Genomic DNA, 17,267 nt, shown 5'->3' on the forward strand with positions numbered 1-17,267 from the left:
CATCCCAACATTGAGATCCTGAAAGTCGGCCTGACCCCACAGGGCAACATGGCTAATTTGTCTTCTTTTAACAGTAAACTCTCTAAGCAATTCTGCTTTCTCAGTTTCTCCTAACTGCAGCTCAGCACCTACTCCATAGAAAATAGATAAATTTACAGTGTCTCAAACTAGACATCCAAAATCATTGGTAACTATGAAATTTAGGCCCTGCTCTTTTTAATTATTTCCCCTAGATTTAAATTACTATTTTTAGAAGCCCAAATGTTTTTATTAGTAGTAGCAGTACTATTATTTTCTTGACCATCATTTTAATTCCTCTTGGTCTTTTTTTTCCTGGTTTAGTAATATAAACCGTAGGATTTGCATTTCAGCATTTGGCTTGGTTTGCCCCAGAATTAAAATGGAATGAAATGTGTATTTTAGTTATTATTCTGCAAAACTGCAGAATGAAGAGCTAGACATAGTGACTAAAAGCATACAGAAATGAATATGGCAATTACGGGATATGTTCAGTAACTGTTTCTGAAGCTTTACAGGTGAATTTGCATTGTGGGCAAGTTGCTTAATATATTATACCTCCACTCCATTAAAAGCCGAGCCATATTAAATGCAGGTATAGATATTTTGGTGCCTTGAGAACTTTACTGGTATAAACTTAAGCACTCTAGGGATTTAGGTTTTGCTGGTAGCAGTTGATATTTTGAGATCTAAATTTTAGATTTAGATACCTACAGGTAAGTGCTTGAAGAAATATTTTTCCTTTCAAAACACATTAGCCTCTCTTTTTAAGGGTGTAATCCAAAAATGATCCACAAAAATCCAAACAAACAAACAGCCAAATGAATAATCAACCTCTATACCAGGATTTCCTGGAAGCTGGAGTCCATTTGACTGAATTCATCCCTAAAGTTAAGCCCAGAATGAAATACATCAGTGTATTTGATTCTCTGTGAATATGACCATAGGTAAAATGCCAGTCTTAAAAAATGTTGGTTAGCAAAGTTTGCGGATTCCAAGACAAATTGGAATTTTCATTTAAATAAAGTTTCATGCATAAAATACTGCTGTATATTCCAAAACCTATATTTCTTCCATACAAAAATATGAAATGTATTAGCTATGACAATGAAAATTGTTTCATTTTTCTGCATATAACTTACATACAGTCCCTTGTCTTATATTATGCCCAAAGTTGCTAAAATCTTCTGCAAATATATTAAAGCAGGGAAACCTTTGGGAATTTAATAGCATGAATCATTTTAATATTACCTTTTTAAAATACAAGGTCTCCTTATACAGCCTGTAGTTTCATACTGTTGGCTACAAATGCCCAACTTGGGATCCTTAAAATTCTGGTTTATTAGGCGGATTGAAACACTGTAATGAGTTAAATCATAAACCTTGGGACTGGTCCTTCCACTCACACACACACACACACACAGTAGCAAGCTACAAGAGTCAGGTATACCTATCCCACAGGCGCTGGAGTCTGTCGTTGAGGCTTCTTTCAGCATGGTGTTATCTTCCAGAAGGGGGTCGCCGGCTGGTCCTTCTGGCTGGACAGGTCGGATGCTGGTCAAGTTGGAGATCAAGAGGGCACCACTGAGGGTCACTTTTCACTGCTTTTTATCTGTCCTTGGCAGACTTTGGTGACTCCCCAGTTTTCAGGTTTGCCCAATCCAGGGGTCATTGACCCTCGTGCGACTTCCCCCCCCTCGGTGGCTACTGGATGGCATCTGTCAGCCCCAGGGGTCATCTGCATGTACGTGCAGGTTTGGGAGTCCGTTGATGAATTTTGAATAGGGCTCTGGGAGCAGTTGATCTGGAGATATTCAGTCCAAAAGTTGGTCCCCGGCATTGATTAACTCAGGCCAGGGCTCCTTGCCCTTGATCAGCGATGTTTAGAGATGTCCCGGTTGCTACATTGTCTTCTATTGATTTCTTCCCTTGGTTGATCTGCAGTTTCCTTAGGTGTTAATTGCTGCCTGCTACCCTGTTACACATTCAATCACTGATTCACTCTCTCTTTCAGGGGCCAGCCTGATACAGGGAAGGGCAGTTTGATTCCTGCCCTTGTTAACATTGTTACAATGTATAACTTACTTATGAAACTAAACACCTTTAGTTGAAAGTTGAAAGGTGAGGAGTATAAAATATAAGCTACAAAAGTAATGCCCGGCACACAAATAGATAAAAATACCAAAATACAAGGGGAGATACAAAATGCACACACACAAATTTCAAAACACAATTCCTTATCTTAAAGTGAAAGAAAGAGGAAGGAAGAAAAGGTAGAAGAGGAAAAACCTATCCAAAGAGGGGAGAGCAACTGCAGGCAAGAGGAAAAGGGGCTTTCTGCTACAATACCACTGATTCATTAAGATATTTTGTGGCCAATCTGAAATGGGGTTAGGGAAGTGCAAGACTTAGCTAAGGCTATACTACCCTTCATAATCAATTACTCCATTACTAGCTTGCTTAAGAGGAGAGTCAGAGACAAGTCTCTGTAAGAGCTGATCTCAGCAGAAAGGCTGTTGCATAGATTCATAGATGTTAGGGTCGGAAGGGACCTCAATAGATCATCGAGTCCGACCCCCTGCATAAGCAGGAAAGAGTGCTGGGTCTAGATGACCCCAGCTAGATACTCATCTAACCTCCTCTTGAAGACCCCCAGGGTAGGGGAGAGCACCACCTCCCTTGGGAGCCCGTTCCAGACCTTGGCCACTCAAACTGTGAAGAAGTTCTTCCTAATGTCTAGTCTAAATCTGCTCTCTGCTAGCTTGTGGCCATTGTTTCTTGTAACCCCCGGGGACGCCTTGTTGAATAAATACTCACCAATTCCCTTCTGTGCCCCCGTGATGAACTTATAGGCAGCCACAAGCATACTTCTGATATAAACCATGAAGTCCAAGTACATTTATCCTTTAAGACCTTTACTGAGGATCTGGATTATCTACTTTCTTGATAGCTTTCCCCAGATTAAGCACAGTTCACATCTTATTGATTACCATATGTCAGGAGTCAAATCAAAGTACACCAAAAGGTGCTATACATACAACATTTCTTTAGTACTTTTGAACCTTGTTGTAGAAAATGGATAGTAGCACTGGGTACAGCTAGGAGAAAGGCAGTAACATGATTTTTGTTATAATCTTCTATTTTCATACATACTTTTATGAAACTTAATGGTCAAATTGAAAATTTCCAGACATTTGCAGTGCTGATTTTGTGAGTTGTATGTTTCAGCCTTTCTTAATTTATGAAAGAGTCAGGAAAATGGAGAAATGCCACTGTCCATTATTTTCTATGAGCATTTCATAACATTTTGTGTTACTCAAGTTACCATTTTCACTTGTAACATCTTTCACATGGAAGGAAAGAAGAGGTGGGGGGGAGGGGAAGAAAGAAGGATCTCCAACAGCAGATTCAAAGGCAAATAGCTATAGTGACTGACATTTTTAATTTTTTTCTATGTTAAAAGTCTAGATTTGATGTTAACATTCAAAATGTTTTTTTAAAATAACAAAATAAGTAAAAAAAACCTGTTTTCAGTTATGCATGTGAACTGCAAGTGTTTTTTATACTGCAGCAATTTTTAGAACAAACTTTTTCTAGCACTATGAACTTACTCTTAAAGAGCACTACATTTCACAGACTAGCTACTAATCCACAGTATTCCCATATTCAATCTAAAAACCAACTGATATAACATGTGGAGGTTAACTGCAGTTATGAAATGATTATAAGCTGGCAGCAAAAAAGGTATTTTGGTGAGTAACAATCTCCAGTTTACCTTTATCATAAGCCCTGTGAACATTTTGAATGCTGGGATTTTTTTCTTGAAGACAGGAATTCTATTGTAATTTGAGAGTGTATATTTTGAAGGGATCGAAAAGGACATTTCAATTTCATTTTTCCAGTCTAACTAATCAAATATTTTAAAAGTAACTAATAGATTTAATCTCTACTAGTATAACTTCCTCATTTGACAAAAATCAGACTTTAAGAATGATACTAATTTTTTATTTCATGAGGAGAAAACCTTTTAGATGGAAACAGATAGACTTCTGAACTCTTACTGTTAAAGTAATGTTTGTTTTTAGGAGAAATATGGACCAGCTTTTTTTTTTTCTTGAGCATGATGACCAGCAAGATGAATCCATGCAGTTAGTTACTAACTTTTCAGAAAGCACCCAAGCTATGGGTTACCTTTTCTATTACGTATCAAGACTCACCTAGAATATCATTCTTTGCATTTCTACTTATATCTGACAGCCCTCCCATACCATATCATACTTGTGTTTTTACTTTTTGAACAGTGCCAACCAAATCCTGACTATAAGCAATAGGACTTTCTTAAATTCAATTTAATTATTTTATAGCTGGATATCTTTAAATGTACATAGTTACACTCGAATTTACAAAGTGAGAGAAAGAGAAATAAACAAACACACATATATAAAGGCAGAGCTGACCATATCTATCTCAAGTTTTTCTTCAATCTTAAAATGAGACTTGCAGACAGTTTCTCAACACCTCTGTTATAAGCACATATCTGAAGGGATATTAGCACTAAGATAGAAATACAATTCCAATTCATTCAGAGATGTGCCTATGTCTGAAAAAGAAAAAAACAAAACCATTAATTCATAAATGAATCTGAACAAGAAGCAGGTACATGTAGCTTACAGAGATGTTGAGAAAGTGTCTACAAGTCTCATATTAAGTTTGAAGAAATACTTGAGATAGAAAAATGGATTTTGCCTTGTAAACAGAATAAATGCATGAATTAGTGGAGGATAGTTCCCGCTATGAAACATTTCAAGGAAGCAGGCTATAAAACAAAAGAAGCTTTTGCAAACCTGAAAAGTAAGTTTCATGTTTCTAAATGTATCATTAAAAGCAGAATATATCACTCAATTAATCAAAAGTCCTAATAATATCAAGGGAATTATATAAAGGCAGATCTGACCATATCTAAACACATAAAGTCCTTTTTTCCTTTGTGTCAGCCCAAGTTATTTTCTACAAATTGGATTTCAGTAAGGATATTAATCAAGTGCCTTGCCTTCAAGATTCAGTTTAACTGGAAATCTGAAGATAGATCACTGATTCCCATTCTAACCCTTGAGGGATTAATTTCTGTTCAATTTAAAATCCTGAATTTAGTTGCTTTAGAATGGCTGCACACAACTCTATACAAGGATTACCTATCCTATGGAAAATACCTGTCCTCTTTTCTTTTCTGAAATGCAATTTCATTTTCGCTTTTGGCACAAACTGTTAAGAAGCATTTTTTTCCCCAGGCAGGCCTCATGCTTCTTTAGTTAAACATTGTAAAAAGTGCTGATTATACTATTTTACTAAAATCTTCACTACATAATCATTTATTTTATGACCCATTTCTTAACTCTTACTGTTAAAGTCATGTTTGTTTTTAAGAGAAATAAGCACCAGCTTTTTATTTTTTTTTCCTTGAGCATGATGACCAGCGAGATGCATCCATGCAGTTACTTACTAAATTTTTAGAAAGCACCCAAGGTATGGGTCACCTTTTCTATCATGTATCAGGACTCACCTAGAATATCATGAGTCCTAGGTGAGGATAATGATACTGCTCACCTGGGACTGCTCCCTGATCTTGCTCATAAGTGAAGTGACTAGTCCTATCACATAATTACAAAAATAAATAAATAAATAAATAAATAAAATTAAAGTTATATTCTGACCACTGAATTAGAAGCAAAAGTAATATGAATGCAAAAGTCCTAAGATATTATTTCATTTAAAACAAAGTCAAATAATGCCTTTTTATCTAGCAAGAAAATAAAAATCTCTTTGAATGTAATAGTTTCTTTGTGAGTAAAGAATACTATAAAGAGGGAAATAACCACTATGTTGCACTAGTGCAGAGATGGTAATTCTCTCACTTTTCAGCCTCCAATAACATCTGTTAAAGTTTGTGCATCTGTAACTTTATAAAATGAAAACTTTAAAGCTTAAGCATCAGGTGGATTTTTCAAAACCAGTCTTTGTTGGCCAGACTCCCATTGAATTCAGTAGTAAAACTTATACTGATTTTGGTGGAGCAGAAGTAAGTGCTTTTGAAGACACGTGATATCACTCTTTCACTGCTTTTTCAGTCCAGTAAAGTAGTGGTACCAAAAGCAATTTTTTTTGCAAAAGCTTTAAAATGCTTCTACTTTTAGAAGTAGCCTCAAAATATTTTTTCTTGCCCTTAAAAAAAAAAAAATTATTAATATATAACCAGGGATCCTGGTTTTCCCTGAAAAAAAAAATCCCCATTTTTTTAATTAAAAAAAGCAACCCAACATCCACATTTTTCTGTGATCAGAATGCAACACCACTAACACCACTAACATATTTATGTATTAGGGGTGTGTGTGTATATATATGTATGTGTGTGTGTGTGTGTGTGTGTGTGTTTGTATACATATATATACACACATACTAAATATATTAGTACATATATACATACTTACATATATGTGTGTATGTGTGTATACACACACTCTCTCTCTAAATCCATAAATATATTAGAGGCATTGCATTTTGATCATGGAAAAATGTGGATGTTGGGTTACTTTTTTAATCTGAAAATTGGGGATTTTTTTTTACTCAGAGAAAACTAGGATCTCTGTTATATAAGCAACATATAAAATATATGTAGTTAAATATACACTAATTATAATTATTTATAATAAAACTTACAAAGCAAGATTGGGGCCCAAATGTCCTAATGGCTGTGTAAACAACAAAGCCTTGCCTACACTAACCATATTAGCCAAACTTCCTTGTGGGATGATGTTTATACCAGCTAAAAATGTTTTTGCTAGTGTAGCTTATACCAGCTCCCTAAACAAAATAAACTAAAGCAATTAAGTACCTTTGTGGATATTACCATTTACACAAGGGCTTACACAGTAAGCTCTTAAAGATATACTTTTTCACACTTAATATATAGGAATGCTGGCAAAATATTGAAACCTAAGAATCAGCTGCTTACAGATATGACAGTGTAAATAGTCAAGATAAGCAAGACATGTAGGAAGAGAGGCAAACATGCAAAGAAAGTGAGTATTGTGATCATTTACAAAAATTGTGGTTGTTGGATTGAGACTCTCTCTCTTCCAGCTTTGTCCAACCCTTCCCAGATCTTAAATGAATACACTCCTCACAGTGGTAGGGCCTATTTGTAGGGGTGGGGGAATAGGAAGGATTTGGGGCAATGGATTAGAGTAATAGAAAGAGGGAAAAACAAAAAAGAGAGGAGACTTTAAAAGTTAAAGGAGAATTCCAGAAGGGAAAAGAACTGTGGAGTTTGGCTGACATGGGTGGATCCAGGATGGTGGCAATGGGAGGTTGTAGCTAAACTCCCTTCAGCTGTGTGGCACATGGGCAGTGAAGTGAATTCATTGTGCATGTGGCACAAAGCTAATGGGGATGTGGTGACAACCCCTTGCTGTGATCTTGGATGCCACTGAGCATCTCTGGACGTGCTCTTAGTTCTGTGAGCTCACCAGCTGGTTGGCACCGGTCTTCCTGGAGCACCTGCTTTCAAGCAGCTCTGGAACCTGCTGCTGTTCACTTTTCCCCTCTTTCCTCCTCTTGAATTTACCAGAAGTGGAAACGAGAAGGCGGGATGAGCTTCAGGGGTGCAGAGCATCTGGAGCTAAATGAAAGCAGGGGCTGAGTGTCACTCAAGCCTCCTGCCCAGCCCAATCCCTACTGATTTTGGCAGGGGGAAGGGGAAGAGCAGCAGGCTTCAGAACTGCATGAAAGCATGGGCTCTCGGCAGACCTCATTCCAAACAGCGACAGAACATGCAGAGATCCCAGCAGAAGCTGCACTGACTCCAAGATGCACAACAAAAGGGTGTGTGTGACTGCGCTGCCAGATCCGCCCCTGTTGTCTCAAGGATTGCTAAAGCAACTGTGAAGGACTAAACAGTCAGAGTACAGTAAAGGGAGAAAAAAACCCAAACATTAGTATCCGAAAGCCCTTACTGCAGCTTCTTGTGCATCTGGTCTTTCCAGCTGTAGTATTTAGTTTCTTCCCTTGAGTGTCTCTTCCTTAAAACCACATGGGCAACACAGCAGGGAAGAAGGTGTAAGCTTCTACCTGTATTACTTGTCATAACCCAATGAGTTTGGGGCCTCGGCACTATGGAATTTTCTTGACACACAAGAACCTCTTGCACAGCAAGAACCCGCGTGCAGGAGAGTGTTCCCGCCACTTTTGCAGCTGCTTTTGCAGGATGCATTTTCTCTTTGCAGCACGGAGGTGCACGGTGCAAAGAGTTCCCGCCATTCGGATGTAAATTCATGCCCCGCAATTGGCTAGTGCTAAATTATTCATACGTGGCGGCCGGTAATTGGCTTGCTGGCTGTTTAAAAACTAGCGCGACTTCCGCCCAAGTCGAAGAACTTTGAGCATGCTGCAGAGTGCCTCTTAGAGATCCGACTTGCGGCTAGCTGATCGATAGACTGATCACCTATCGATCCTTCTTCCCGTCGCCGAACGCAGTTCCAGACGTACCCTTTTCCTGCCGGCTTGAATTACGGACGAGTTTACTGGCATTGGCCTTGCCAGCTGGAGCAACTCACATTGTTGTCCAGATGACTGAACCGTTTCCGTCGCAGCCACCAGCGACGTAAGTAAAGTTTTTTGCAACCATTAAGCTTGTCAGCCTCTCTATTCACCAGCCCGCCCTGACGAACGGGTAAATTCTGAAACACCGAGTCAGTTCAGCCCGGCCGAGACATGGCGACGAGGATGGGATCGGGATCACCGCGGCACATGCCAATGGGATCAAAGGGCACGGTGATGGAGAAGAACTTAATTGGGTGCTGCCCTTGGCGCACCGGGAACCGCCACATAGAGAATGCTAACGATCTATGGGCGCATATCGCTTACCACCAGGTGGAAGAAGGGGAGGAAAGAAGTATTGATGGCTACTTCTCCGTAAAAAGAGAAGAGACCGTAATAAAAGAATGGAGAACAAAACTATCCCTAGGGGAGTTCAGATGCATAATGGGAAGCGACCGGGTTTACTATCGGCCCCCGGAAGAAACATCAACAATATCCCTAGCCGGGGTGAAAGCGCGGAAGGCAGAAAAGCTGACCCCTGCTCAGGAGTTCGCCCAAAGCACCCGATACTTGAAGGAGGGGGGGGAACCCACCCCCGTGGACTGGTTCAACTGTCCAGATTTGGTGCCTGAGTCGCGGGGCCATGAGCTCCTCGTTCAGCTGCGGGAGGATTTAGAAACTAAGGGCCATCACAAGCCGAAGTGGGGTCAAATTAAATGGAAAAAGGGAAAGATGATCAATGTGCTGTTCCGTGCAGTAACGGGCCTATTGAGGGAATACGCAAATCTGGAGGCTCAGATGTATACTGCAGGTAAAGAATCACTGGAGCGGACAGCAAAGGGCTCCGGAGCAGCGTTTCTTAACAGAGCCAGCCGCATGATGTTGCTAGCAGAAAATGGTGGCGAAAGAAGCCCGAGCTACCCGGGGAACCCGGAAAGGAGGGGCGGAGTTATGGAAGACCCGGCGGGGATTCCCTTGGTAACTCCACCCCCTGAGGTGACGTCATTCCCTGCAACCGCGCCTCTTTACCACAGGGAGGGGGCAATGGGAGGAAGGATGTACCCAATGCTCCCAGACGCAGAATTTAACCCTCTCTCTGCCGCAGCTTACCCGATAGCAGTAACAAAGTATGTTGAGGATGAAGAAGGTACCACGCGTACCACCACTATCTCTCGTACACGCACCAGACCAGAGATTCAAGAGCTTTGCAAAGACTCTAAAATCAGGCCGGAAGAAACCTTGGCCATATGGTTAGGAAGACTGATAGTGGAATTTGGATCCGACACTCTAGATAAAGAAGAAGCGAGTGCCCTGACGCAACAAGCAGCGTGGAGCGGAGGATGCGCTACTGATTTGAATGTGGTCACAGACAGTGCCCACTGGCCCATCCCGCTCCCGGCGCTTGTGGTAGGACAGGTGACCCACAAATTTCACACCTGGCATGAGGGTTGCCCAAAGAAGGCTACAGCAGAACAACTTCTCCTGGCTATAGTTGGAGTGTCATATCTCTCATGGAGCCCGAGAACAAATCCTATGGGACTAACAGCAGTCCAGCGTAAAGAGAGATGGGCTCATCGTCACCTATCAGACCCCGGGGCAATTCCAACGCCCTTGGAAGCCATAGATGCCTGCGTGGAGGTGTATGGAGGAGCGAATGCTGTTACACTCTGACTCTTCTTGAACCCGATAGCAGGACAACCAGTGGGAAGTCTTTTAGGCCATCTCCCACAATTACAGGCACTTATGAAGCAAGGTGAGGAAGCTTCTAATGACATAAGGGATTGACCTTCAGCGTACCTGGCTGCAACATTGAGGCCTAGGCGTCCAGGGTATAACCCTCAGCGAGAGCCATGGGGGTCGCCTCCAAGGACCCCAAAAGAAAGAATCTCAAAGGAAAGAACTCTGAAGGAAAGGACTATGTTCAGATTTCTTCTTGCTCACTCCAGACTAACAAAGGCCCAATTGAGACTTTTGGGAGACAAGGCCCAGGCTAGTATGGCTGAAGCAATGGGATTTAATTTTGAGGATCCATCAAAAAATGAGTAATGGCCGGCGGCTCTGCCGGCGGCCTTCCTCAACTCAGACCTGATCCTACTGATTCTCGACCATATGCTGAACTCACTGTCTACAACCCTACCAATCCGGATGACAAACAACAGGTATCCTTCCTTCTTGACACTGGAGCTCAGACCAATGTGATTACCTCGATGATACCTCAACAAAAGACAACCAAGACGATCAAAGTACAAGGGCTTAATGCTATCGCTGTCACAACGAAGGTCAAGTTTTGGGTTCAGCACCACTGATATCCCCTAGAAGCTGTTTTAGGGGGCATCAATATTTTAGGAATCCCGGGGATAAAGACGCTTGACCTCAGGGAACAAGTGCTACAGGCATTACCCGTAACTATCCCAGAGCAGGACTGGCATCGACCAACGCTTCGTGACATTTCCACCTGGCGATATCGGCCAATCCCAACTAAGGATTCTCTGAAACAGTCACTTACTAACCTTCTGCAGCAACTTGAGCGACGAGGCTGTATTAAGACCGTAACAGCCAGCACCTACCTATCATCAGGATGGGGAGTGGCGAAACTTGGGAAGCCTAATGAAGCCCGGTTGGTCGTGGACTATCGAAAAGTCAATAAAAGGTGCCAAGTACTGCAACAACCTAATCCGTCTACTCTGCCACAGTGTATGTTTGAGATGGCACAGTTCCAGCAAAGTCCGTGGGTCGGAGTTACATTAGATCTGAAAAATATGTTCTTTTCTATCCCAATAACTGACCCGGAAGGAATACTGAATATGTGTATTGATGGCGTCATGTACAGGTGGACAGTTTGTCCGCAAGGATATCGCAACGCTCCATCGTTAGCCACTGGTGCCATGAATAACACCCTGAAGAATTTTCGAGCCTTGCACTCCCTTCCCCCAGAAAAGGAATTAAAAATTTGGAGTTATGTGGATGATATTGCCATCATGGGTCGCAATAGCTCTGTAGTTGCCGGTGTAGTAAATCAACTGGTTGCTCACCTTCAAAGTGAGGGATGGACCATCAACGAGGAAAAGTCAAGCCTACATCCTGTAGATGACATTACGTTCCTTGGCACTCGATACACTGGTTCCATCCACCACGGAGTCTCGCATGAGTGTCCTAACATCGATCCGCTAAAAACATTCCACCCTGTCACTAAGAGGCATTTTCAACAGCTTTTGGGTCATTTAAATTGGTATCGATATTATATTGGACCTAGTGATTTGGCACTCCTTACTAAATTACAGAGACAGATTCGCGACAAGTCCTGAAAGTCCACACCTTGGACGGAAAAGGATCAGCAGAATCTGCTTCGCCTGCTAAACACGGTTAAAGGTACACAACTCCATGCCATCGATCTGGGTGAGTCACTGACCATAACCCTTGGATTCACCACCAATCATGTATGGGCTGTCGTGCATAACCCCCGCGATGAGTTAGTATACACGGCCCACAAGACGCTTCAAGCGGCGCAACATAGATATGGAGTTATGGGAAAGATTCTCCTAGCCGAACAACTGGTGGAGCCGTTAGCAAGGGGGCATGGAATGTTACATGCTCCTGGTGCCACATTATTACCCTTGCTGGATGCGGGAAGAATCGACCCACATTTTCAAGGGGAATCTAAGACCTGGAATACGCTAGTACTAACCCACCATTATAACTGGCATTGTTGGAGGTTGGAAGACACGGTACCTGATCCAAGCCCAGAAGATGAGGAAAAGGTTCCTACGCTGTATGGAACTTCAGCCCCAGCGTGGATGGCCTCAGACGGAACCTCCCGACATGAAGGAGCCTATGGGTACTACTGTAAAGCTTGTCATGATAAGGAAATTTTCCAAGCCGACCCAGGTGATAATTCATCCCAAAAATGTGAATTATTAGGATTCCTGAAGGTACTGGAACATTGTTTGATGTATCATAATGATACACTTCCAGTTCCGATCATCGCGATTGATTCGCAGTATATCTACAAAATTCTTACGGGCACAGCTTTTCCCACCGAGAACTTGGATGATTGGCGAGACATCTGGAGGATGTTAACTAGATTTGTACGTCTTCCATTGATTAGGCACACTAAGTCCCATCGTTCAGATACTGATCCAGTGCATGAGGTAATTGATAAGCTCTTGGAGGATCCACTCCGGACCGACATAGCTTTGCCTGTCACATCTACCACTGATCCTGAAGCAAATCCATTCCTCGCGTGGCTTCACGAAAATTGGGGTCACCCGGGACCACAGGCTTGTCATCAAAGTTGGTGCCAAACCATTACAGAGCTGGCCTCATGTGGAGCCCGGCAGGATTGGGAAAAGGTAGCTCAGGCCTGTGAAACATGTGCTAAAGAAAAGTGTCATAAAACCAAGCATCAGATCGGAGCTTTCGATCCTTCTCAGTTTCAGGCAGGAAAAGTTCATAGATTCATAGATGTTAGGGTCGGAAGGGACCTCAATAGATCATCGAGTCCGACCCCCTGCATAAGCAGGAAAGAGTGCTGGGTCTAGATGACCCCAGCTAGATACTCATCTAACCTCCTCTTGAAGACCCCCAGGGTAGGGGAGAGCACCACCTCCCTTGGGAGCCCATTCCAGACCTTGGCCACTCGAACTGTGAAGAAGTTCTTCCTAATATCCAATCTAAATCTGCTCTCTGCTAGCTTGTGGCCATTGTTTCTTGTAACCCCCGGGGATGCCTTGGTGAATAAATACTCACCAATTCCCTTCTGTGCCCCCGTGATGAACTTATAGGCAGCCACAAGGTCGCCTCTCAACCTTCTCTTGCGGAGACTGAAAAGGTCCAGTTTCTCTAGTCTCTCCTCGTAGGGCTTGGTCTGCAGGCCCTTGACCATAGGAGTTGCCTTTCTCTGGACCCTCTCCAGGTTATCCGCAACCTTTTTGAAGTGTGGCGCCCAGAATTGCACGCAGTACTCCAACTGCGGTCTGAACAGTGCCCTATAGGGGGGAAGTATCACCTCCTTGGACCTATTTGTCATGCATCTGCTGATGCATGATAAAGTGCCATTGGCTTTTCTGATGGCTTTGTCACACTGCCGGCTCATGTTCATCTTGGAGTCCACTAGGACTCCAAGATCCCTTTCCACCTCTGTGCCACCCAGCAGGTCATTCCCTAGGCTGTAGGTGTGCTGGACATTTTTCCTCCCTAGGTGCAGCACTTTGCATTTCTCCTTGTTGAACTGCATCCTGTTGTTTTCTGCCCACTTGTCCAACCTATCCAGGTCTGCCTGCAGCTGTTCCCTGCCCTCCGGCGTGTCCACTTCTCCCCATAGCTTTGTGTCATCTGCAAACGTGGACAGAGTACATTTGACTCCCTCGTCCAAGTGGCTGATGAAGACATTAAAGAGTATCGGTCCAAGGACCGAGCCCTGCGGGACCTCACTGCCCACACCCTTCCAGGTCAAGACCGACCCATCTACCACGACTCTTTGGGTGCGACCCTCTAGCCAATTCGCCACCCACCGGACTGTGCAGTCATCCACGTCACAGCCTCTTAACTTGTTCACCAGTATGGGGTGGGATACCATATCGAAGGCCTTCCTGAAGTCTAAGTATACGACATCCACCCCTCCTCCTGTGTCCAAGCGTTTCGTAACCTGGTCATAGAAAGAGACTAGGTTGGTCAGGCATGATCGGCCAGCCACAAACCCATGCTGGTTTCCCTTCAGCATAATCTGCCCTGCAGGGCTCTCACAAATGTGAGCCTTGATAATTTTTTCAAAGACTTTACCAAGGATGGAGGTGAGACTGACTGGCCTATAGTTGCCTGGGTCCTCCGTCTTCCCCTTTTTGGAAATGGGGACCACGTTAGCCCTTTTCCAGTCCTCCGGGACTTGGCCCGTGCACCACGAGCGTTCGAATATTCCCGCCAGTGGCTCTGCAATGATGTCGGCCAGTGCCTTCAGCACCCTCGGATGGAGCCCATCCGGGTCTGCCGATTTAAAGGCATCCAGTTCTTCCAAATGACTCTGCACCACCTCAGGAACTACGTATGGAAGTCTGGTGCCTTGCTGCTGCCTCTCTACAACCCCAATGAGAGACTTGTCGTGCCCCTCACTTAGGAACACTGAGGCAAAGAACTCGTTGAGGAGTTTGGCAGGTGGATTTACTGGGACCCCTCCCAGGGTCTAAACCGCCAAATAAAGGACTAGTTGTGGTTGATTTGGGGACCAGACAGTTGCAGGTTATTCCCTTACGAAAAAGCAATGCCACTGCTGTTATTACTGCCTTAACTGCTGTGTTTGCCACCTGGCAGCCTCCTCATGAAATTCAGTCTGATGGAGGACCTCCGTTCAACTCTAATGCTTTGGATAAGTTTGCTCATCTTCACAATGTGGCATGGCATCTTCATCTGCCGTACCATCCGCAGTCCAACGGCGTTGTGGAGAGACACATAAGTCTATATAAGGAGCAGCTTCACCTTAGAGGAGGAGGGACGTTTAAAAATTGGACTAAATTTAATCACAATGTCCTTATTTCATTAAACAGCACCAAGCCGTTATGGGACGAAGCTAATGTCCAGAAACCTTCACCTTGAGAGCCTAAGTTCCAACCTGACGAGTTGGTGTGGATTTCAATACCTCACCCTCATCAGTCTCACCCACAAGTTCACAAAGGGACAGTTCAACAGCCGGGACAATATCCCAATACCTATTCTGTCCAACTGGAAGAGAAGCCTGATTGTCCCCCTATTATTGTTCATCGTAACTGGATGACTCGCCGTTCCGATGTTCACCAAGTATCCTTACAGTGAAACCAGTTATGATTCTTTCTCTTTGTGTTTTGTCTTGTTATTCTGTTTTCTTCACAGGTTTGACCCCAGCAAAAGCGGTAATCCACAACCACCTGATTGTGAGACCAAACTGCAATCCATTCGAAGCTAGAAAGTGATAATTGTGAGGGAGGCACTGAGACGACAAAAAACCCATCTACTCAGGACTTGTTATGGCATTATTTTATTTTGTTAAGTGTTTACTGACATTGTCTGTTATAGGAGAAGACGGACCAAAGCGGAATGTTCTCCAATCAGACGATGATCAGCAGTTGTTGTTATGTGTTCAAAGTTATTTGTTTATATATATATATATATATATATATATATATATATATATATACTGGTTGTGAAGGCTTTGCCAAGTCAGTGAATTCCGTATAACGTACTCATGTGTCGAAAGTTCCAGTTGTGCCGTCGGCAAGGGGGCATGTCATAACCCAATGAGTTTGGTGCCTCGGCACTATGGAATTTTCTTGACACACGAGAGCCTCTTGCACAGCGAGGGTTTTTGCTGTATAAAGAACCCGCGTGCAGGAGAGTGTTCCCGCCACTTTTGCAGCTGTTTTTGCAGGATGCATTTTCTCTTTGCAGCACGGAGGTGCACGGTGCAAAGAGTTCCCGCCATTCGGATGTAAATTCGTGCCCCGCAATTGGCTAGTGCTAAATTATTCATACGTGGCGGCCGGTAATTGGCTTGCTGGCCGTTTAAAAACTAGCGCGACTTCCGCCCAAGTCGAAGAACTTTGAGCATGCTGCAGAGTGCCTCTTAGAGATCCGACTTGCGGCTAGCTGATCGATAGACTGATCACCTATCGATCCTTCTTCCCGTCACCGAACGCAGTCCCAGACGTACCCTTTTCCTGCCGGCTTGAATTACGGACGAGTTTACTGGCATTGGCCTCGCCAGCTGGAGCAACTCACATTGTTGTCCAGACGACTGAACTGTTTCCGTCGCAGCCACCCACGACATAAGTAAAGTTTTTTGCAACCATTAAGCTTGTCAGCCTCTCTATTCACCAGCCCGCCCTGACAAACGGGTAAATTCTGAATCACTTCGAGTCGGTTCAGCCCGGCCGAGACATTACTGACACTCTTTTTAGCTATAAGGGAAGCCTCATCAACTGTTGGAAATGGCCCAATTTAACAAAAAGAAAAAAGGACCCATAATTATTCTGATTATCCAAATCCAGTCTTTATATTTACATCACAAGACTCACCACATTTCTGAATTATGAAACAGTTACTGTAAAATGGGAAACATTTATTCAAAAGGTATAAGTCACTGAGGAGCATAAGACTCATTGTCTTCCAATGAAAAAAAATCAGGCTCCTAACTTATATAAATGATATTTGAAAGATTGTCCCAGTTGGTAATTATTTTTCAGTTCTAGCAAATGTGGCCACTTGAGTAAAAATGAAATAAATGGTAGCATCACAAAATAAAATTCCCTTTCTGAATGCTTCCAATCTAAGCCCTATTAATATATAGACATCTGTGTTCGATGCTTAACATCCCTTAGCTTTGACTAAAACAGCAGATGGTTTGAATATGAAAACTATATTTAGTACTGAAGGAAAAGACTTCTCTCATTTAATTAATATTTTTATTTCCATGTTTAATGTTTCTTCTCATTTCCAATGCACATTTTAACTGCAAAAAATCAAAAAAATCAAAACCATCACAGTATCTTCTAATAGCTCATTATTTCTTAGACTCTATTATTTACCAGCAGTGAAATGTTTATTGTAAGTGTTTTTGAAGGGATTTCAATTTGGCGATGTGTGGAAATGGGAGTGAAGAGTACAGAGAAGAATAAAGACAAGCTGAGGTAATG

The 17,267-nt window shown here is 42.9% G+C and overlaps 1 protein-coding gene across 1 annotated transcript in view; it reads right to left on the bottom strand.

Moving 5' to 3' along the window:
* GPC6 (glypican 6) overlaps positions 1–17,267 on the bottom strand; it is a 1,341,038-nt gene that overhangs the window by 997,409 nt on the left and 326,362 nt on the right. The window lies entirely within an intron of this gene.

Source organism: Alligator mississippiensis, chromosome 1 (assembly GCF_030867095.1).
Source record: "Alligator mississippiensis isolate rAllMis1 chromosome 1, rAllMis1, whole genome shotgun sequence".
NCBI lineage: Eukaryota > Metazoa > Chordata > Crocodylia > Alligatoridae > Alligator > Alligator mississippiensis.